General features: G+C 36.0%; 1 protein-coding gene across 3 annotated transcripts in view; it reads right to left on the reverse strand.

Moving 5' to 3' along the window:
- LOC107274743 (serine/arginine repetitive matrix protein 2) overlaps positions 1-21,372 on the reverse strand; it is a 43,256-nt gene extending 21,884 nt beyond the window's left edge. The window contains exons 1-2 of one of the 3 annotated variants that reach the window (XM_025092052.1): positions 21,089-21,372; positions 20,510-20,579 (exon numbers count right to left, since the gene is read on the reverse strand). The gene's annotated coding sequence lies outside the window, so the exon portion shown is untranslated. Of the gene's footprint in view, positions 1-977; positions 1,130-4,377; positions 4,794-20,509; positions 20,580-21,088 lie in introns of those variants that run through there. The other 2 variants (XM_025092051.1, XM_015754212.2) reach the window with 2 other exon arrangements.
- Positions 21,373-25,545: the final 4,173 nt, after the last annotated feature.

Here is a 25,545-nt window from a genome sequence, read left to right on the forward strand (position 1 = left end):
GCTCTCTCAAAGACCTGGCATTTCCATAAGTGGACAGAGTATGAAAAACGAAAAAGAAAAGAAAAAGAAAAAGGTATAAACCTTTTTAATTTGCATTGATAAATCAAACCGTACTCTAAAGAGTGATTACCCAGGTTATTCATATCGAACAAGAAGAAAACATCCCCCGCTCGATTCTCCAATTAAGCCTATGTTCACTTTACGACCCCTATCCAATCTGACTGTCCAGCGGACACATGAGAAATGAATTAGATCGACAAAAATTCGTAAGGTCGTTCGTGCCACCTATTGGATGTCCGTCAATAAATCAACCCTCACCTAATTCTCAAGTAATAATTCACCTGAACGATTTCAATTCTTTCATTAGCTTCGCTCTGAAATATATTAGTCATTTTCAGAGTCGTGCTAAAAGTTACATATAATTCAGAAATTAACGGGGACAATCTGATAAGCGATAATTGGCTGCCAAATTAAATATGTAAAAAAAAAACTGGCAAAAGCTGCTCAAAGCATGTATGTATCATCTGTGCGTAATAAGGTAAAGAATTGAAAGACTCAAATTATGATTATCTGTGATACTTGGAATACACTGTAAAATACGTAAAAATTCATCTACGAGGAATGACGTGTAAACAAATATAAAAATCGACAAAAAATGCTGACAGGCATGTGAGATCGTTAAATAACTGAAAAATTTTAAATACGAGTTCAATACGTCACGTACAACTCACTTGAAAATGGACGTTAATGATTTATGAACATTATATCAATATACGTATATGTTATATGATAAATGTTTACAAAGCAACGGATGCTGTCAATTCTAGGGACGAGTAATTCATGATAAATTACTCCTGTTTCCTCTTGAAATGTTGAAATGCATTCTTGTGTCAATGTACTTTCAATGAAAAGATATAACGTGAGGTATAGCATAGCCTATGAATACGTGTACAGTGATTAATACCATTTTGAATTACCTATCGACAATCGATTCTGGAGTTGAGCACATATCTGTTGCTCTGGATAATTACGTACTGCACAGGTCCATCGATGTGATAGTTGATAATATCGTGAATCGGTTTTCGTATTTGTTATGTGAAAATTTTGTAACGTATCACGGAAATGGGAGCTAAGAAAAGAAAGAAAAAAAAACCATTCGTATGTTACATAGATAATGAACTCGTAGACACGAAGTTGCGTCCCAGTTAGTTATAATACTGTCTCGAGTGGTAAAAACTGGTATTGGTATAGCGTTGTTGCTATGTCTAGTTCTGACTATAGTACTACTAGTGCTTGAGGAAACGAGTGGGTTGTAAGGAGGTTAGAAGGCGTCGTGTATTCAAACCCGTGACTTTCATCCTAGCTATGTAAATGTTGTATATAAGGGTATTTGCACGGGGGTATGTATACTTGAATTCACCAGGTCAAGTTAAAAGTTGCGAACTGACCTTTGGATAACTTTTACGTGTAACGTTTGTTCCTTGGACTTATCGCTTCGAGTAATTGAGTAATATTAAGGATTGCAAATAATCGTATGAGATTATCTATAAGACAAATTTTCGTTAACCTTTCGATAATATAACAGCTTGATGAATTTTTTGAAAATTCTTTTTTAACCGGAAGATATGTAGCTTTGCGCTTGTCCGAGGGCGAAAAACCGTCTTGAGTACTATGAGATTTCTGTTTTAATCTTTTTCTTGTACTTCCTTTCAAAATTCAATTACAAACTGTCTGCGCGAGCAGAAAGCTCTCTTGGTAATGCACGCGAATTTTTCGAGAACTTTGAAATCTGAAAGTTTTACAGAAAAATTGTGGATACTTGGAAAAAACGTGGATGCGGCAATTTTGTTTACCCTCTTGACAAAAAAAAAAACTAAAAAATTGAGTAGGTATAATATAGCTGGTAGGATAAGTATTGCGCGTGAATAGAACTCCGGGGCATGGCTTCCCGTGCATTTCATTAGTGAAGCCTTCTGAAAAAATGCGGTATTCTCACTGAGCGATTCTTCATAATTCATCCAGTGCACACGACCAGCTCTTTCTCCCTTTCTTTTTTCCTTTCTGCGCTGCATTCATATATATTCATAAGGAACGACAGAATTCCTGTAAGAATCCTTATTCCTGCTGCTCACGATAATTTCGAATATCCAATAACTGTTTCTAATTAATATTTCTCATAATTTATCTTCTATGGGTAAGGGATATTTCATTATTGAAATACTTGATGAATTTTAAGAAAAACCCAGAATCCTATGTGCTACACTCGAATGTCACGATCTACTCCTACAATACAGGCTATCGTCTTGTGCAAAGCGAGTCACAATAGGTATCTGATATATGGATCTACATGAGAGTCTTACTAAAGAGGGTTCAAAGAAGTGTGAAAATGAATGCAATTCATACGGATCGCTAGTCACTCTATATCGAATCATTTCGTTTCAATGGACGCGAGTCACTGTAAAAGACCACGAATGGTAGGTACTAGCTTCCGCAAGAACTAAGTATGGCATATAAATATACCCCTAGTACTTTATGAAATATTGGTAAAACGGATAGAAATTCATTGAACGACAGGTGCAGCTGTACCACGTGAAATGCATTCTCTGTGTATCTGCATATCTATCTTACTCTTTTTCTCTCTCTCTCTCTCTCTCCCTTTGTATCTATCTATGTATCTGCCTATATCTTTTTCGCTCGGTAAAACGATGCACGCACAAAGCCGCATATAAATGGGAAAAAACTGTGCTCCGTAGACGGATGCAGATTTTTCAACGAGCTGAATAAAAGTATGCACACGTTTGTTTCCTAAAGCGATATATTTAGAAACAATAGACGACAAAATTTTTTTTGGTAGGTAATCGTTATTATACGAAAACTTTAGTACGGTCGTCGTATTTTGAAATCGACGATAACTTTAACGTGAATAATCCATGAAAATCTTCAATTCCCATGACCGTAGACGTCTAGTGGAATTTATTCATAAAAGCTTCTAGGCGTTTGTTCTACGAGTTAAATGACATTGCAATTTATCTTTCTTATATACATTTATTGTCTTTTTCAATTTGCAATGTTTTATAAGTTACGTTGTCTCAATTTTACGTCGTTTACATCGGTTTGCACAATTTATTCTGCACACTGGTGCTATTTCTATACATAACTTTCCCTGCGGCTTTCATACCTTCGCTAATTTAATATGAATTCTTTGTACAGTCGGACACAGTCACGTAATACTTGCGAGCAAGACTTTTTGAAATTTTAAAAAACTTAAAATTTCTTTATATTGAAATTACAAAACGTATACGTATATAATTACATATATGTATAAAATTACAAAACGTATATACATATATATATAAGCTCCAATGGAATAATACCGGAAGCTACTAATATATAATTGGTAATACTATTACGCAGTATCTAGACTTGTGTTATTTTGGCGTATGAAAATTGTGTCCAAATGGGGATAATGTTGTGAATACGTGTGCTTTTTTAACTTTGACATGTTACGTGACTCTAGTAGTACTTAACGGTAGATAGGAGTGGAATTGAATTTTCTTCGGCAGTAAAATATGTTATGTTCAAGTGCAGTTTATTGAACGTAAAATATTAAATTTTTCAGTGCGCTTCGTAGACAATCTTAACTGATAATCAATTTATACTTTTCATACCCGAGAAGAGAAAATATAATTTTTCTTTTAATAATAATGCAAAATGATTATTTACATTAATGGAGACACTGATGAAGAAGTACGATACACTTTTTTAAATTTTCATTTCTCTTTGCAAATCTTCTTTTTAAGAAAATCCACTTCAATAAAGGTAAGTAATAACGCGACGTGACACCTAGACGCATCGAAATTAATGAATTCCAATATAAAAGCTACAAAAGTGCACAATAATGCTTTTCATTACGGCTCAAAGTAATTTGAGTCGTAAAAATCACAAAAATAATTTGCTCTTCGAATAAAAGTTCGAATTTTCTGTTTGAGCAGCAGCACCCATTTTTCTTTTACGATACAATTAACCATCGTTCGTGACAAAGAAATTTGTAATTTCAAATCTGCGTCTCGAAATAACAGCAAGCGCGCAGAATTAGTGATGGCATTTTATATTCTTAAATAAATCTCAAGCCACCTAACACCCATAATTTGTCATCATTTAAGAAGAAAAGTCGGAAGAAAAATATTACTCGGAGATATAAAGCTTCTTCCCACCAATTATACTGTTTCGTTTTAAACCGTTAACCGGATTCCTAAACTTATTGTCCCATTTAAACTTTATTTCATATTTCCTTCAACTCGTCCCCCGTGTTAATTTTACCTCCAAACATTTATATTTCCGTGCTATCCCATTAAAAGCACAAAAGATTAGACTCACCGGTGTTGAAAAATCTCGATTCCGCGCATTCCTCTTCTTAATATCTCAAAACACAGTTTACATGACTCGTATATCCATTTTAGACCCTAACGATAATGACGCGTGATACGCGATTCATATTGAAAGACGTTGAATGTATACAAAGCCCGATAACCTATCACAAGGGATGTAAAAGTTTAGTTGAATTTAGCTTTTCCACAATTTAACAGAAATAACAATGGATTTTTAAGGTGGCGATAGTCCCTACTGTCGAAATCCGTAATCGTAGAACGTTTCGATCTTGATAAGGTTCGTTCGTTAGAAATTACGACCACGCAAGCTCCTGTACTGTGGTAACGACGTATCGCGCTTGCAGCGTTGAGCTTCCACGGCGCAAGCTACCCCATTCGCGGTTCGACCCTTACTGAGAGCTGGAACAGGGTAGCGTCAGCGTCGGACTACGCTTTTACGCCCACTTCCCCATACACCAACAGTCTTTGTGTATGTCGCGTACCAGCTTGAAATTATGTTAGTACTACTTTAAAGATTATTTCAGATATCTATTAATACTTTTTTTTGTATAGGGTAAGAAAAAAATACATTGGAAATGACGTTTGCCGATATTGATGTAGAGTCTTTTCAACAGGAATTCCCATGGTTAGAGGATTTTAAATATACATCAAGGATCAAGAATTACTTTAAAAGTCGCATCTGTTTGGGAAAACTGACGGTGGTTAAAACTTCGTTACTCACGTGTCTAGTTTTACGACTATAAAATTCAAGTAGTGACTTCTATGCGTGATGTAGCAACTTTTGAATCCCGGAAATCCAGCAAGTTTTCGCATTCACAGAGGAAATCAAAATAAGAGGATAGTGATATAGGGATTCTATCCCGGAAGTACACCTCTGGGACTGTACCGAATATTTGCGAATTTTTCTTGGTAAATATAATGCATGTAGAGATTTTTGTACTTTTAGCAAAGAACACTTATTTTTTTAAAGGTATTCTAGTACATTCTAAATTTGAAAAAAAAAAATATGATCGATATGGTAAAATAAATTCTCTGTCATTCTTCACGTTTATCTTTTCGCGATCATGAATGGATTATGTGTATTAAATTTTGTCTTTGACAAAATGTATCGTTACCCTTTTAACCATCGTTCAATCGTTAATTCATTTTACGTAAGTTTGACTGCAGACTGTTAAAATGCTTTTTGTCTCTCCTGTAGCTTTCACGTCAGCTTTCGCCCCTCAAGATTCTCCAGGACGCAGGCTCAGCTGACATCCGGAAATCAAACCAGCCCGCAGTGAAGAGAGACATAGCACACGTTGGCTTCAATTTACATAAGAATAAGGGAGGCTTTTTTTAACTTCTATAAAGACCTATATAGTACATATATTTTCAGTACGAAATTTCTTTGAGCTTATTTGATGTTCACACATTTCTTTCATTCACCGTGCAGTAGGTATTCGCTTATAACGGGGGTATTTGTTTGTAAAGGTACAAAGGCCATTGTTAGCCTTTGATAAAATCTTCCTTGTAACAGGAAAGAAAATACTGGGAATTCGAAGAATTCGAAATTTTCTTTGCGATTCTCTAAGCTTGAAAAAAAAAAAATGGAAATCTTACATTTCGTTTGCTATGACGTGAAATTTGAATATACTTAGGCTAATTCTCATAGAAGTTTTTCCAGACTATCTCCTTTTTCCGAAAGTAATCTTTTAAAAAAATACTAGTCCTTTTGTCAGTAGTTAAAGTATACCATTTTGTGACTGCACATTTTAAAAATATTATTTATTTTTTTTTTAACTTGCAATATCGTCGTCGCGAGCATGACGGTATTCCATTAAGATCTTTTTTTGAAGGCATGGCAAAGTCCTCGAATTTTCAGTAGTTTTTCCGTATAAAATATGAATAAATTGTATGCGCAGCAGGATACGAATGAAATCCTACATTTTGCCTGCATTATTCATAAAACGGATGACGGCTGCAGAGAAAATAATAAAGATACAAATAATATGTGCAAGTCCATTCGTGAATCGCACGTTTTGCCTGCTTCGTTTATTCTCAGATATATTGGATTAATAAATTGTATTAAATCATAAATAAAATTACATTAATTTACATTGGCTCGCAAACCCGATACGCCGTAAAATTACACAATGTAGTTTTGATATTACAAAATGATGTATACCATATAGTACACAATATTTTTGCCTATTAATATCGCGAAAATTGATCAATTTCAAATCGATAGGAATAAAATGCACGATGAAAAGTATAATAAAACTATTAACTTTAAAATAGAAAAATTCCAAATTTTCATTTAATATCATTACAAATCCCCTGTATCAACCGACAATTTGTACATTGAAATACGTGGTTAAAATATAACCCGAAAAAAAAGATAGTAATACATTTTTTTTAAACCTACCATTTTATAGGAGAATTTTTCTTGTGCTTTAACAAATCTAATCTTAAAATCGAGCCACGAAAATGCCATGAATCTTGATGCGAGTGCAAAAAGCATGCTATGCTTGTGAAAGCTCGCTGGTAACGGGGAAATTTGTTGCAAGTGCTATTACAACATCCCAAAACAACGGGAGTAAAATGGAATTCAAAGTTCGCCTCTGCCACCCCACATAACAAGTACCATACAGGGACACTGACTATTCTGTATTGTCCGTACTGTAATATAGTAGATTATATGAAATGTGGCTGAAACCACAGTATACTGAATAACAGAAATCCTCTTAGATAACAATATTGCTGCCTGATTTTCTAAGTACTATTGAATTAATGTCCATTGAAATGCCTAAATGCAGAAACATATCCATCCGTCTGTAATAAATCCAAGATAATTTACGAGCTTTCATGTTATTTGAGTAATACAAAACAAAATTCTAAGTTTCTTGACTTCTGAGTAAGTACAAAACCGTGAATATAAACTATATCAAATTCTATCATCTATTTCGAGCAAGAGATAGGTTGGGAAAGCAACTGAGTTCCGTATCCAATTAAGAGATTGGATCTCTCATCCCTTAACTTTTGTCTTAACAATCACGCGTCCCGAATCGTCAACAGTATTAAATCCCACAAAGTAATTCAAGGTTTAGAATATGCCGAACGATATGTTCACCTATGACACTATGACAGTTTGTAACTTTTAATTCGTCCATAAGACACCGACTGAATTATTTTGGTTCGTTGAAAGTCTTGAGGTAATCATTAGAGTTGTCGCTTAAGCGAAGGAGAACGAATTTACCCCGATGAAAAGGTGTCTTTACGTAATCGGAGGGTTGCCACGGTCTCCATAGGAACGCAAAAGCAAAACACAAACAACCCGACGACACTTTAAGCATATCTCGCAGGTAGATTTGTCAAGGTTTCTGCTATCTGAACTATCGTTTACGCAACTCTCCGAAGTTAAGGTTATGTTTGAGGATTTGGGAAACGAAAATACTGGGCCAAGATAGTATCCAACTGGAACATCAGAGATAGCAATAAAGACTAGAATTTTGGATCCAATGCTAAGGGCTTTAAGGGCATCGATACATAAATATACAAAACTAGGTCTCCACTTTGACCCTATCAAATATTCCACACATTATTCAGTTACAGCGATAAAAACCTCTATATATAAAATATTTTTATATTTTTATATGAAAATATATTTCATATCGTTAATATATCTATTGATATATTCCCATCTTGATGACTTATCTGTAGAAATGATGTTTAATAATTTTTCTTACTGCCATATTATCAAAACGTATTACAGAAATGTAAATGAATTTTAAAAAATATTTATAGACTCCTTACCTTGTAAAATGGTAATAACTCATATGATAGGTATGAATGTTATTACGAGGTAAATTAATATTAGAACGTATAATGATAGAGCTCGTGCGTATGGACATATGAAAATAACTGTATATCGGTGGAAAACAGAGAAGGAAAGTATTTGTCCTTCGTCAAAGTTTCGTTTTCTCAAGAGAAGGTAGCCACCCGTTTCAGGTAGTAGATAGAATGTCTTTCCTTTTGTAAGGGTACGTTGTGCCCTTACAAAGTGGGCATCATTGTGCGTCTAAAGGATCTCAAATCGAGATGGCGAAGCACTGACGAGAGAAATTGCGAAGCCGAAAATGCAATTTATTTTTCAATCAACATCGCTCGGTCTCGTGTAAGTGTTCAGGTCGAGGGCCGATTGATCGAGATTTACTTATATGCCAGAGAAGGATGAAAATTGTAAATCCCAGTTCATCTCGACACACTGCCGGGAAATTCCGTTGGAAAAATCACGTGACGATGTTTGCTCGTAAGAATAACAAAACGTTCGATCGGCTTTAGCTTGGATTCACTTAAGTTTATCTAACAGACAGGAAGCAATAAAAATCATACTCTGGAAACACTGAATTTATAAGCGGCCACATTGATATATACGTCACATTAAAATACATCAGTCACGTAAATCAATAGATACTTAAGCTATATACGAAGTGGAAGAAATAAAAAATTAATATACAAAAATTGTAAAAAAAAGCTCATTTACCCTCATAAAGCAGCGAATTTAATCACAACGGATTCATTTGAAAAAGTGTAAATATTAAAGTGCAAGAGGTACAATATTTTCTCTGAATATTCCGCACTGATGGAATAATCCTGCCACGTACATTGTGCGATAGGAAAATAATGTTAACTTAAAATTGTTTCAAGTAAAAAAGCAAAGTGCAATTTCGTTGTTGACATTGCACTTCGTTACGTCGCAGCTGGCAAACAGCAATGCAATCGCGCGTAATAAGATTAGCGAAATTACAAGCGACCTGGTAGAATCGAGTAAATATTTTCGCCAGTTGATCAACGTTGTTTTCCAATCGGTTCTCGTACACAAACCTATCCCTTTGATAAGATTCCAAGCGTAGCACAAGTTTTAATTCCACTGGCTATTTTTCGTGAAATGGCGTATTCCGGATTCATGGGGCTCCTTTAGAGCTGGATTACCATAGATATTACTGGGCGTTTAACGCGTATCTCCTTTGCCTGAAGAGAGTTCGCGTGTCTGATCCCATTGCCGAGTGACGAATCAGACTACAGTCCGTCCACGAGTAAAATAGCTTTGGAGGGGCCATCTTCTTATGAATATCCGAGGTAAATGAGTCCCCTAGACAGGATCTTTTACTCATGAAACGACTGTAGGAAGGAAGATTCATTGAACGAACGGAAGCAGACTGAATACCTAATGCCTAAAGAAATCCTCGGAAATCCCCAAGTAGAAACAAATGTCTGCAGCGGCATTAAACGTAATGCAATTTCTTTCATTTCATTCATTGGAGAAAGCATCTCCATTGGTTTCAGGTTTAGCAATGGATGCTGGAATGAATTTTTCAGGAAATGCATATAATTGAAAAAGAAACATTTATCTACGAAAACAATTGAAACCGGTCTGTTAAATTTCAGGCAAAGCTTCGTGTCGACAATACAACTTTTTATAGTTGAAAAAATCAAAGAAATTTCAAATTACGTTTTTACCTATATATAACAAAATTCTATATACCTTAAATACATTTAATGGCAATTCGGTTTCCCTTTGATTTAGGAAATGCAGAATCAACCAGAGAGCCTGAAGGGATATCGACCGCACTGGTTGTTATCTGAAAGCTATCGGGAACCTGACAAACTTCCTTCACTGAATCGCTTTCGACTCGGCCGCTTATGACATCCAGTGAGTTATCGAAGAAAGAACCTACTATAGGTAGTACGAACGTACCATAGCTGCCCGACGAACAATATTCTACCAACCTATCACGCAGCTGCAAAAGATTTTGATGGATGGACAAAATTGAGATAGCAACAGACCGACAAATCCAATATGGTCTCTTGAAGTTTTTCTTTCTCTATGCATTAAAAACAAAGACATAACCCGTTCCATACTAAAACTTATGGTAAAAACGTAATTTAGCAATAAATAATTTATCTTGACGTTGATGACAATTTTAAGGAAGTAAATGAGAATTTCCTTAATTCCATTTGAATTATACGAAACATACTCTTGTATAGAGTATGTTTATGTTTATGTTATGAGATATATTGTATAGATACATGAAGCTTTTCTTTCTCTTTGCACTAAAAGCATAGATATAACCCATTCCATATTAACAATAAAACTTCCGGTATAAGTGTAATTTAGCAATAAATAATTTATCCTGACGTTGATGACGATTTAAAGGAATTAAATGAGAATTTCCTTAATTTCATTTGGATTATACAAAGCTTACTGTTGTATAGATATATATAATCAAATTAAAAATATAATTACATTATATTACGTAATACAAAAGCATACGTTTATTTCGTTCGTTCTATGTAAATTCTCTATAAATAAGTGTAAAGAACGAATGTATAATAAAATACGATTCAATTTTCGATTACCCTCCTAATGTACCTTATGACAAATCCTTACAACACATGCGGTAACATATGTATACTTACCGGGTGAAAAAAAAAGAGTAGTATATCGCACTGCAATCTATTACAAATGAACGGGCAGAATGAAAAAAAAAAAAAAACTAAAAAAAGATAAACCACAAAAAATTGATAATAAATCCTAATAAAAAACATGTGATTTTACAGGGATCGAAAATATCTTACACCCCACTGATTCGTTGGATCCGATGAACATGGCATCGAGAACAGGCATACCCTTTCCCATGGAATTGAATTTCATTTGACTATATTTCACACGTGAAAGTGAATATCGGAGAAAGAAGGCGAATATTGTTAGACATAAGACGCTATAGGTATATAGTATAGGATGTACGTAGATAAGTAGGCAGACACCTAAGTAGATACATGGAGGGACAGGTAGACAGGTAGATAAGTAAGTAGATAGGGTGGGTATGTAGATAGACAGACGGTTGGATAAGACTGATAACTAGGTTCTCATTTCTAACTATTCGCATTTGACCTATATTGTTCAGCGAACTATATACGTATACACACAGTAGCTCAGTGCAAAACCCTTTTTAGTACTTTAGCAGAAAAATTTCTAGTACCCTGCTGCTGTGGGACTTTACAAGAATATTTTTTTTTCTACCCTCGTGAATACTTGCCTACGATTATATTAGATGTTATCTTAACGACCATCAGTTCTCCTAACAATTTCCTGCAGTTCTCTTAACGACTTCCTGCTATTTCAAACTTTACGTATATTTACTTGTAAGGAAAATACCAACACGTGTGTCTGTTAATGAAATAATTTAAGTACCTTAATTGTGCTGACCTTTGTACCAATAAAGAACCAGAATTTACTATACTCAATGAGTAATCGGTCTTTGCAGCATCGTCAATTTTATAAGAATTCTTTTATTCGATCTTAAATTTACTTGTTCAATGTATTACGAGTGTAAGCATGCAAATTATTCTGATATAACATTTCGGAAGAGTAAAACCATACGGGAATATTGACGCAAGAGAGAGTCTCCTTTGATTGCCACACCATTCTAAGATACTCCAGTCCGAAAAAGAAACTAAGGGAAAAATTCTTGGCCCTAGTTCCATTCCTTGGTTATAGCAACCACTTTGATTTTATTTGTCAGTAACCCGCTTAACCCGTAATCCCAATGTAATCTGAAGAGCAGCGTGAGGGTTTTTCTTGATATGATATCGCTTAGAAAGTTCAGGATGAAGGCGAAATATTCTGGAGAGTCGGGGAATGAAAACGAAACCATTCATACATTTTCATACCACGTTCCCATCAACGCCCTACGTCGCGTCGCGCACTATATTCAACGTCAGCAGGAGCTTCGGCATTCATCGTGAAGTCTCCTCGGATTACCCTTAAACTGCCAGGAGTTTCGTAGTTTTTCTTGACATACACTTTAGCGTGGGTTATCGCAGATATCCGACCGAAAATTAATATTGAAATACGTTCTAACATTTTATCCCATTTGGTTTTTCTTTTTCAATAAATCATGAAGTTTCTACAAGTAAACGCCTATATTAAATGATTTTTCTTTACCAAAAGAAAATAATTCAAAACTTCATAAATTCGACGTTAGAGCTAACAATTACTTTCTATAGCAAAGTTTCATATCCATGAACAATTTTCGGGCATCCATAGTGAAACAAAAAATATATACGACTTTAGCCTGGTGGGGTATTCCAGGCACCCCAGTAACCTCAGGTTGTTTCTACTGTGCATTCGATTTCTCAAAAATGTATAAAATTTAATGGTTTACGTTTGATAAGTGCGGCTAGAAATGTCTCTGTCCATCCACTTGTTTAAAAAAAATACCTTAGGTAGGAAATATTTTTATAATGAAAGATATACAGGGTATTGTTATTATTATGCTGCTTCAACCCATTAATAATACATTTTTTTTTTCAATTATCGATTTCGACGACTGGGGTATCACCCCAGGTGACTAAAGCTGTAAAGTTCTATATGTTAAACAAAATTATTTTGAAGGGTAGAATATTCGACGTGTGGTAATCCTAAAATTTACTGTAAACCCCTAGCATATATCTCCCCTCCTTATATCTACATATATACGTACTGTGTACACAGTTACACAGGAAAGAAGAGGTAAGAGTTTCTAACCTTAAAGAAAGATTGAAACCCCGAATTTCTTCCATTACTATAACTTTCTTTTCTATAGAAATTTTTCTAAAGTCAATTACGCTTGTTACGTATAAACGGATATACATATAAGACGTGAGTGATATCCCCTAGGAATATGCCCATGGAAAAGTAACAGTCTGAAAATAATCAACAATACAAGAGTGAAAGGTAAGACAGTGGCAATAACAAGATTATACCAAGACAGGATTTACAAGGAAGATTTGATTTCTGCCAACTTAAGTAAAGGGGTAGACTGAATAAGGGTAGACTGTTACTTCTTGAAAGGTCTTTTCTCTGAAATATCACAATCTCACACCTAGTATGATCCTGATTAATTTGAATCTCAACAATAAGTCGTGCCATGGTTAATACCTGCTACTAGATTCAGATATTTCATCAAGCAATCTCGAATTAATTGTTAATGTCACGACCATAAAATATACGAGGAGTAAGACGACTCGCTTGGTAGATATTATAATTATATTATATTATAACCCAGTATACAAAATTCCGTATCAAGATTCTGAGTATAGAGTCTCGCCTCGAGTACATTATTTATACATATATTTCATAATTTCGTATACAATTCCAATCACATATAATATATTTCATACTAAAATGTTACGCATGTTAATATATATTACATTATGTATTACATAAAGATACTAATGATGGCATACCTTATACAACATACTATGTATACGATATGTATCATCCACCCACAATTATTATATTCACTTCAATACGTGATCGCAGAGAAATAAGAGTCCCAGGAATCATCTGCCATATAAAATTGCGATCGTTAAACCCCACGTGCGATATTCCGGATAGGTGTTGAATATTTAGCGTGCAATTAAATTTTCGTAAACGCGCGTATTCTCATGCCCCATTCCGTTGCACTCTACATTTTCCATACCTCTCTGCGTGAACATGTATATTTTATTTATACCGATCTGACGTCTCGGTAATAATTATCAACAGCCTGATGGAGGTAGTTGTCGAAATCACGTGGAATTTCTAGCAAGCGATACGGAACCTCATTTAAATGTTATTTGTATGCTGCATCGTACGTGACATTAAAAAAAAAGACTAGCTAAGATAGAGACCTACGAAAAAATTTTAGAAATAATTTAATGGAATGAACTTTTTTTAGGGGCAGGGAAGACACGGTAGAAAATTAAAAAAAAAAAAACTAATTTCTGTGTAAATTTTTTTATACTACCTTCTATTAAATTTACTTCGGACGCAGGTGTCGTCGCGAAGCTTTTGGCCGTCCATAAAGCCCCGGGCGCTTATTTTTGGTCAAGCCGCTGGCAAATGGGATACCATGCGAGTATCTACGGTAGACGAAGGTAAAACAAACCTAACTAAAACCCGTCCGTCTCCTGCTGCAATATCGAATTCCATGTCTTCGTTATACACGTACAAGTCTGTTTTCTATATATACTCTAAATATGTCTATTACGCAACGTATAACCAGGAGCGCCCGCGGCACGTAAACGCAGGGAAGAAATAAGAGAAACGTAACTAAAATTCACACGTGGTAGCGCGCTGTACGTAGATGCTCGTTCAGAATTTTCATGCAATGTATATAATACGTATATGGCAACTCCCACGTCCAATTCTGTATCTGCAGTATGTATATACACGTACATGTATATACGTATATAATGTACTGTAGTTCAACATATAAATTTGCCAAGCTCCGAGGTTTCTCATTGGCGAACGTGGCCTAAAGTCGTTTCTACGAAGATATAAGGGTGAAGGATGAATTGCGGGGTGTTCTTGAACACGCACCGTCTCATCTCCGTTCTCGGTCGTGAAATATATCCTGAGAAGGGCTGGCTAAAGACAGCGCTGCAAGATGGATGACCGCACGAAATAAAGGGTCTTTAGCAATTACGTACAACGCCGATTTTCTTCGGCCTCTTCTCGGCCGAGAAACGCACTCTCTCTCGAACGTCTTTAAACTCACCACGAATGGTTAGCTGTAACCTTTTTTACAGCTACCCTCCGCAGTCAGCTTTTCACTCTATCTGTGCCTCTGCTTGAGCTATCAACGTATCCCTCAGGGATGAATCTTGCACCATCTTAAACCCGGTACGAGATTATCTTCATGAATCAGTCAACACGACAATAAGACGTATAATAATTTCAGATATTTTTTGCAGCAAAAAAATGTTATGTTTAAGATACAGCAGATATATAATAAAAATATATATTTTTCTATATTCCACTTGCATGACGTTTTCATGAGGAATTATGGTCTTTATGAAAGTGTTGTACAGTATACCTGTAATATACTCAGTTGTGTTTTTTAAATATTTAAATATGCGTGCCTATAAATACAGATATACTATCTAGATATACTACTACGTGCTAAGTAAGCACGTGTCTAAAAGTACGTAAATTTTACCTGCGCCATCTGTATTATTCACCGTAAGTTCTCAATGGACATTTGTTTTATATTATACAGTTCTTCGAGACACTAACTAATGTATTACTTCGGTATGCACATACCGGATAACTGTAACTGTTCTATTATGACTTTATCGTTGGATATGAATGCTTATTATATTATGCGTATAAAAGAAAGATTAACTTGATAAAGTCGTACCGGAGCGAATAACAGGGAGTCTTGTAGCTTCAGTTTCAATAAGAGTTATCTGAAGCTAATGCAAATGAAATTGTCCCCAGTAGATTATTTTCCCTGGCACAGACATCTCCTAAGCTGCTTGGGACTTTTGGTCCTTGCGAATATTTTTTTCTACCGCCTGAATGGGAATTCTTATTTTCAGTAATGTCCTCGTAAGTTCGGGGTAGTATCTACAGGGGTGAATAAAGAAAACTATGTTATTTCTAGCAAAGCGCAGAAATACGTGTAATATTAAAACTCGCCGCTACAGTGCTATTTGGCATTTGCTTCGGTTAATGCTGAAAGTGCATCATTAATAATTGGTAACTTTCAGTACCTACAGCTTAGACGAAATCACAGTGGGACTGTTATCCCGTAAAATTTTAATCTTCCAGAAACTCTAGCAATGAAGCATAGACAGTGGAGAGCCTTTCAGGGTGGTCTTTACGAACACTTTCAATTTGACTCTTCGTTATACAAAGTTTCTGAATGCCGAGGGTCGTTGTGGAAATTGGATGACAAATAAAATGTCACCAAGTTTCGGCTCATCAAGGCAAATGGACAGAATCTTTAGGGTGCTCCGTATACAATTACGACAGCGCAAGGGCGAATGGTCGCGAAGTGAATGAGAGTTGACGTGTATACAGTAAATAAAATAGGTACCATTACGCAATTCGCGAATAATGTAGACCATATAAAAAGAGTTGGATGGAAAGTGAGAAACATAATTTTTATACAGTCCGTTTATATTTCACGAATTGGGTTACATGGCCTCTTTTCATCCCTCGTTTCCTCAAACACTTACGTAAAATAAAGGCTTGGCAAGGGAGGGATTTAGCCGTTCGACCATTATAAGGACTCCCAATTTTTTTTGACGTTCCGCCACGAATTTCACTCGTAACGTTAACGATTATTTCGTTGTACGATATACACATGTGGGCAAATCCTCGTTTTTATCGGTCACAAGTGTGATTCATGGTATGACACCATTTTCCATTTTTCATGCTTCACCTCTTTACTAGCTTTCTCTCAAAAGCACCGTTATGTGTATCTACGCACGCATCTGACAAAAAGGAAGGGAAAAGCTTTTGTGAGTCGTCGCGAGCTTATCGATAAACTTTTTTTTTTGCGCTGGAATACTTCAAATTGTAACTAGGGACAAGGGAGAGTGGCTGTAGGAAGTAGGTGACATTATACTTGGAAAAAAAAATGAAAAAGAAAAGGAACTGTATTACCATTAGAACTAAGAAGGACGGAAAACTGTTGGGACAGTAATCCCACGAGGGAGAAAACTCTTAACATTCTTTTTGTTGGGCTTTTATCACCAGGGTTATTTAAGTTCTCCGAGGTGGAATATATTTTTACCCGTCATATCGGTAGAGAATTCTCATAAATTATTGTCGAGCTTTATCGTGCTTTCCGAGGTTAAAATACTAAGGGTGTTTTTACTCTTGGTCTTTGAGTCCTTTGAACTGCACGTAAAGTACAATTAAAATTTATCATCGCGTTTATATTAAATTGTAAAGGTGCATCTCCTTGTTCGATCGGACTGTACTTTACTTTAATGTGTGTATACCAAATTTGGGAAAAAATGATATAAGCCCATTTTATCCCAACAAAATAGTCGACACAAAGAAAAGTTCAAATGTAATTTTCCAAGCTTTATAAGAATACAGATGAATGGTTGGAGTGTAACTTTTGAAAAATTGTACAAGACCCAAGCCCAGGACAGGAATGGTAGGGTAGTACAAAAACGTGGAGAAGATGGAAACGAAATTAGAATTAGAAGGGTGAAAGGAAGTGTTGGACGTTCGTGAGGGTTACCGGGAGGGTAGTATACGAGAGATACAAAACACATCAGCGAACACCAACAACCTTCCCTTAGACCTACAGCATTCACCTTCACATTTACCTTCACGTTTACCCTCCACCAATCCTAAAGATTACAACACAAATCCTGTTACATTGTGAACTCTGTCTCGAGTACTGACGCTCCCTGTTTCACCAATTTGACGAAGGTACGATGTGTTATATCTTGCAGTGCGGATCAAAATACGTCGACCCTCTTAAATCAGCGGATTTGAAAGAAGAAATTCCCTCTGGCGAATTCCACTGGTAAGACAGTAAATTAACCGGGAAGAAAAAAAAAGAAAAACAAAGGTGCAAAGTAGAACCTTGTAAATTGCTTCCTCATTATTTTACGTGGTTTTTTCTATCACAATGATGCAAAGTAGAATCTTACACTTTGCTTCTTGATTCTTTTCCTTCGTTCACAAAGCCTCCACTTTGAGGAAGTTCTTTCATTTATTTTCGCGAGTTATGTACAATTGAACTTTGGTACATTTTTTCTAAACTACTTTTCTTGACGTTTTAGACCATGTTAAATATTCAAACATGAAAATCTCGAGAAAAAAAAATTTGCATGAAAACATAGCTTCCTCTATGAGGTAGCAAAAAATGGAAAAATGCTTAAGTATCTGAGAAAACCAAACTGAATATCTGCGTCAGCACTGCAGGAATGAAAATTATCGAAATTTCTTAAGAGCCACCAAGCTACAATTTAAACGTTGAAAATTCTTTATGAAAATATCCAAGACACTTTACTCAGGTTAAAGCACGTGCACTTGAAAAGTTAAAGAATAAAAAAAAGAAACGTCAAACCTATTCCAGCTGGTACTTTGGTTCATCTTGCGAGACTTTGACGTAAAGTGCGTTACGTGTGTACATAGTGCATTTCCAAGGTAGCTAACTTAAAACAGATTGCAGGGATCTGCTGCGTGTAGTATGCAATGTGCTTTGGATCGTAAAAGCTTTACTGGCCCAATGTCCCACGTTCAAAGGGTTTGATGATGCACCTATAGGATAGTAAACTTTATGTGACAGCGAGCATAGCTCGAGTAACGCAGGCAACCTGATGGACATTGGCCATTATACGTGTAGACACGAGGATCAGCATATGCATTTAACATATCAGCATTTACCGAAGCCTTTTCTTTTCCAGCTGCCTAGACATTCTAGGTGCTGTCCTATCCGAAATGGCAGCATCAAACCCCGTCACTGCGTTACTCTGCGCAATTCTACGACTCAGATAACAACGCGATCATAAAAAAAGGACTTCTCACAACCCGCCATAAATTTGGGTTGTATAGAAAAGTCGTTCTACGTACATACAAAACGATATTACCTCCTAGGCAACGTAATAATAACACAAGTAATTTAAAGAATTATAAAAAAAAAACATTTTTTGTGCGAATCCTCCAAAAAAGTGTTCTACAAAAAAATACCTCGCCTTATATTTTCCCCACGCAGGACAATTCCACCAAGAAATTCATAACAGGCACTTTCATTTCTATAATTTTGAAAAATTAGGTATCCTCGAGGAAAAAAATGTATTGCTATTCCACATCGACATTTCGATGATACATAAACGACCACAAAATGGATTGGCAGACGATTCAAATCCAATTACATGGTTGGATTGACGACCAAATCAATGCTAAATAACGGGCATAAAATTCAATGGCGACATACAAGCGAGGGAATGCGGAGAAAATGCGTGATGAGATAACTTCATTTAACAATCTGGCCCATAAAAGCGGAGTGTGATTGGTATTAGGTACCTGGAAGGATTTAAGAGAAGATTCTCAAGAGATACCTAGCAACACGTGACCTCCTGTGCTATAAGGTCTTGAAATAGTTATATCCCTGTCAAACTTTTAGTATCAACTAAAGTTCGCCTACTAGTTTGCCCACGGCACCCAGTAATTACCTAGCGCGATGTAATCTTTTGAAAATAATCAGAGACCGTGTGAAATATTCACAAGCATGGTAACAAAGTTTCGACAAAGTTATTTATACAAGTAGAGACTGAACTTAATTTTAATAATTCTCATGTAACTGGTAAATACAGATTTCTGTGTTACATAACAGTGGCGACAAGTGCTGATCGCATCACCATAGCATTACTGAGAAATCAGGCCCCTGACACGTTGTCTCCACAGTATCAAATCAAATTAGTCTATTGCTGTAAGACTGATTGATTCTAACTGCTATATCCGGTTTAATGTATACGGATGTTAGTACCCTGCTGGATGCAATGTTCTGCAGGTGACGTACGTGTCGCTGAGAGTAGAAACTGGGTTATGGAACTAATTAAACTAGCAGAAACTGACAAATGAAGTTTGATGTTTGTCCGTCTGTTAAATGCTTAATCTATCTAGCCGAGATATACGTAACCTGATCGTTTCTTCGGCAATAAGTAAAACTCCAGAAGAATTCAAGCTCAGAACGAATAATTTCATAAGCAGAAAATAACCAATTTATATGTTTTAATAGCATTTCACTACTGTGCTCAATGAATGCCGTTACAGCAGGTACATTATCGAATGAAATGATCGATAATCGAAACTTACGTGACCCTTGATTTTTCGAGTGTAAAGTTTCACAGTACTGAGTGGTATCGCGAAACTCTGTACTTAGAAAAAGAAAAAAAGATAATCCCCTCCTGAACGTGGATATATGAACTTTGCCCTTTACTCGAATACCAAACCACCGCAACAAGTTCAAATGTTTTTCAATGTTTCAAGCTCACACTTCTGCCTGGTACATTTCGAGCATTACTATTATATGGCAGCTGGTCGTTTATAAAAGCTCAAGCCTTCATCAAAGTTGAACTTTAATCCCAACGTCATGTCAGCTGCGTACATTGACTTTATACTGTATTCCACGAAATCGACACGACTATTACTTTGCGTTGTATGTCCAGCTTAAAGTTCGCAATGGAAGTAAAACAAGAAAGAAGTGACTTTACCTAACCCATAGACTGGGGGCCACAGTGTTAATTGTTAATATGTATATGATGAATTGATGAATATCATTTTCAAGTCTGATACTTACGTGGCCAATTTTGTTTCTCAATCGGCATACAGAAAAATTTTGGCCATAGGGTGAACGGGTGGGAGTCCACCTAAAAAAAAGAGTAAACAAAAATAAGAAAAATGAAAAGAAACTAACAAACTCGAGATCCTCTAATTTCTTCTGGCTTCGCCAAGCACAACGAACGTGATATAACTCTTAATGGACTTAACCTGAGAGTATCGCTGTAATAACCCAGCTCGAAAGCAACTAGATATCTTAATTGAGTGTACCATTGCAGCAAAGAAATAAATCGACGTCGAAATCAGACACTTTGCGCCTTTATCGTGCAGGAAAAGCTTGAAACATTTATGAATGACAATATAAACTGTTGAGCAAGCTTAAATGATTGCTCACAGGTAATTTCAAATTATGAAAAAAAAAAATGTCAACTCTTCTACCACACTGATACATAAGGATACCAGTAAAATAAATTAAAATCTCCATAGAACAATCTCCCTATTTTTGTAATAGGTAACTAATTAAATTAAATATAAAAATGTACAAGTGCACAGGAAATCAGATAAATATCAATAAATTATTTTTAGCTAAATTTCTTACCGTCAATTGCAACCATTGGCAGTACACAATTCAATTACATTAAAACTTTTCAATTTCAAAATTACGCAACTCTACTTATTATTATGCATAATACATTCGAAACGCCTTGGCAAATTACGATTCTATATGAAATTCATTAATCCCGTATTCAGGAGTGATTGAGACCCGCTCGAATAAAGACACAATCTAAAAGGAAATTATATATGTATATACAATATGCGAATTGACATAAACGTCTCGTTACAAGAGACCCAACCTACACGGCGGTCTGAAACAGACTGAATAGTTCAACCACTATAAAGCCTCAAGGGCAATATACATATATACCTATAGACCCATGCAAATACCTACCGCCATACCTATAGCTAAGTTTATCACAAGGGTGAAGGTTTGAATCAAAGGATCTTTTTTTTCTAATGACAATTCCCTCTGAATCCCAAAAGGTTCAATCGTCAGAACGAACTGATCAGAAATTCCCCGTGGGTGAGAATGACTCGGCTTATCGTTTACCGTAGCTGGAGCTTTTACTTCCATTCTTTTTTCTCTCTATCGAACCGTGCGAAAACCTTTATATGCCCTCGCTTGCGATTCGTGACCCGAGAAGAGAAAAACGAACAAAAAGGTAAAATAAAAAAAGAGAAACAAAAACTAGAGCGAAGCACTCGGATACATTCTTCGGTTAACATTAAAAATGCATCGAGGACTTCGTCTCGATTGCTTTACAAAATTTCGAAGTAGCTTATCTATAAAATTTCGAGCTGGGACGTTTAACGATATAACAAAAAAATATATCAATCTCAACTTTGCACTCAAGCATTATTTCCATTGTTAAGAAATAATGTAAATTGGTTTAAAAGTCTAATTATAAAACCAACGCAATAGATTGACACGGTTAACCGTGCATTATACATAATTTAAAGAATGGAATAGGCAGTTACATACACTTTATGCATTCTCGTAAAGTCCTATAAGAAAAGATTCGTGGCTGTTTGCAAAATTCGAATTGGACATTTTATTGCTAGGACTACCGATAAACTCTTGCGGTAGTACCTAAGGAGACGCTTGATAATCATGTTCATTTCTCCTATACCTATCTCAACGTGCTTGATCCCTTACACCACGAGGTTTAATCCTTCCCAGAACTTCTTTTATCTCGGACAAACCAAGCGCTTCCTTCAGATCGATGCAATCGTTATAAGGGATTGTTAGAGGTCGGACGTGTGTCTTTCTAAAGAGCGACCTTCTGGTTTCCTCGTGAAAGATTGTGAGGTGAATTCAAAAGCAGGACAGGTGAGGTAACGTAAATTGACGAGGAAAAAGTTTCACGGAAAATCGTGTCTAGAGTTACCTTAGTGGCTCCCCATTACAAGATATGGTTATAGATCAGCTTATACACAGTGGCATAAGTATGGTCGAACAATGAATTTCAAATTGTTCGTTCGAAGGTCAAGCCAATTCGTATATAGACAGTGCATCTCATGCGAATTTGTCTCGTTTAAAATCTTCGTTATCTCGAAGCCAAATATTATCGTAAAAATTGTATAGAAATTTTACACAAATAAATTTTTAAAATTTTGATCTGACTACGTATCCAATTCACTTGGCTGTACATGTAGGTAAAATAAATGGAAAATATATTTCACGGCTATGTTGGAGACTGCATTATCGACCGAGGAATTACTATTAAGCACATGCACTCAGCTGTACATACGTGTAAATTAACCGGTACGATTGCCTCTCTGTTTAATTTCTCACGGTGAATACTACATGTGCCCTGTATACAGCGTAATGTTTCGTACAGCTAGTAATAGCAGTACAATAATTCAGCGTCTATAAAAAAGCAATGCTTTGGTTTGAGTTGATTGGTTATAATATGAAAGTCTCTAAGCCTTCGTAGCTTTACTCACATGGGTAATCCGCAAAAGCACGTAAATAAACCCAGATAACGTGAAGTTTCAACATATAGTACATACGACATAGTCCCATAGCGTTAGATAGACAATACGTAAAAGGAATGTAGCAACATGGCGTGTGGGTGTCATAATTGAATTTATCCGGAAAAGTTGGGCTTACATGAAAGAACAAGATAACAAAGCAAAGAAATAAGACTAACAAGATATAAGAAAACCAATTTGCTGTATGCTTCCCCTTATACACGGAGACATGGATTTCCTTTATTTTTCGACCTCCCCTTATACAGAACGTAAATAACAACGATGCCTCTTCACGCGTTCTCTTAAACATTGCAAGCTCGCCTACATGGTCCCAAAGAGACGACAGCGTGTGATAGCTTCGGTCGTATCCCGGAGATAAGAGAATTCGTGGAATTCGGAAAACGCGAAACGAATAAAACTGAAAGGCATAAATGAAAATTTACCCCGTAGGAAACGATACCAGGCGAACGCGAAAGGCATACGGCACTGTCAATTATGTAGATTTTTAATCAGGAATATCATGTCGCTATAACGGTCCCACGTGTAACGTAGCCTTTTAAGTTTTTTCAATAACACACAGTTGAAGCTCCGTGCACGCACCAGGTGTGCGCAGTAGTGAAACCCAGTGAGACGTCAGACAGTAAGTAAGAGGAAAACGCACGAGTAAATAGTACAATGGAGTTTAAAAAGCTTTTCAAGTGTTCAACTTTGACCTTCGCATAACGTATAAACTGTAGCGATAAATTTTAAATGATCCTTGACTTCCCATAGGTAAAGATGCAGGATGACCCTGTTACTCTCTTGAGACACGTTACTACGAAATTTCGCTATACGAAAGCCTTAGACTGATATTACGTATGAATGATGACATATGTGTGTAGTATACAGTGTCCTTTACACCGGCACACGTGTATACCAGAAAATAATCGACGTTGATGGTACCCAGGACAGCAATAAAGTCACATGATAAAAACCAAATGGGAATGGCGTGTAACAGAGGTGTCTGTAAACCATCCAAGTTTGTTTCTGTAAGAAACGTTAATTGTATCTAGAGATTATGCAGGTTTTCGGTTGTTAAAACTTAGCCTGTTTAATAATTATGGGAGAAGGTCGAGAATGACTTTTTTTACCTTCAAGAAAAATAAATACCTTAGTGAGAGTACTTGACCCGGCTTTTAAAGCTATCTTTGGCATAACGTTAACGAAGCGAATTTTTTTTATAAAGATTCTACGTAAACGCCAAAAAAATTCACGTCACTTTACGGGACTCTGTGTGTAACGGAAGCTTTGAAAGTGTCGCGAAACATAACTGCAGTACACTAAGGTTTAAATGAAGTTTTAAGATTATGCCCCATTAAATTTAAAGTGTAAATAAATGTTTTCACGAGATCTGTCCAAGGTTAAAGGTTGTACACTCAATTTTAATAATCCATCTGGTTATATCGTAACTCCTTTTAGCACCGACCATTATCTAACGTACAGATCGAAGTTCAATATGCTGAGTACAATTTGGCAAATACATAATATATCGGCAGATTAGTCTAGAATGACATTTCGGATGTCTAAAGGAATTTTTAGAAGAATAAATTTGAATTGTCAAAATGTTAAATATTATTTTGTCTCACCTGTGCATATATCTCAAGTGATTCGTATGAGTTATACTGGCGCCATTTATATCACCTACCTGCACCGTTTCCGCATGCCGACTACTTAATAAGTATATAATACAGTGCATCTACGTGTCACTGACCTTTGAACCATTGTAAATAATTTATATCAAAGGATCAATAGTACCAGTCTATTCCTCATGCATGGCTACTGGGTATAGACTTTCTACGTATAGCTTTGTGGTATGGATATCAATAGCGAGTTTCCCGTCAAACAATGTCTTATTCACGAATATCACGTTGTAAAGAACAGTCACCCACGTTCCTATTTTAATAGTATTCTTGGGAAACACGCTTCTTTGCGCACATTCTTCGTGCCCAGTCAAAGAATCTAAGAATGTTCTTGCTGGCTGACTTTGAGAGTGAAAAGAAGTGACGTAAAAAGAACCAGGGAACGAATAAAAGCTTTATCGTTGTCGCAAGGGGATTTCTGTCCTTTATGGTTGACCAGTATATACATATGTATATATGCGTGCAAACGTAGCGAAATTGAGAAAGCGAATAAGGGAGAAGATAAAATTGAACAAGGAGAAAAGAACGTAAAACGTCCTATACAGACAGAAAATTGAAAAATCAAGAAGGTCAGGTGCGCCTATGTCCTACAAATGCAAAAACCTCTGACAAACGAAAACTACTAGAGGAAATAAAAGTCGCAAAAGGTTCTGAATTAAAATTAAAAATTTTTTTAGGAAATTTTACATTGAAAAAAAAGTGTCAGAAGTTTCTGTAACGAAGTCATAGGATGTGATACGTATTACACGCTTTTGACGTCAGTCTGACTTCTGATATTAATACAATTCGATACACCTGAACGAATCATCGGGATTTTATGGGGAACTAATAAATGTCAGGGGTG

The sequence above is a fragment of the Cephus cinctus genome, unplaced genomic scaffold (assembly GCF_000341935.2).
Source record: "Cephus cinctus unplaced genomic scaffold, Ccin1 Ccin1_scaffold0101, whole genome shotgun sequence".
Taxonomy (NCBI): domain Eukaryota; kingdom Metazoa; phylum Arthropoda; class Insecta; order Hymenoptera; family Cephidae; genus Cephus; species Cephus cinctus.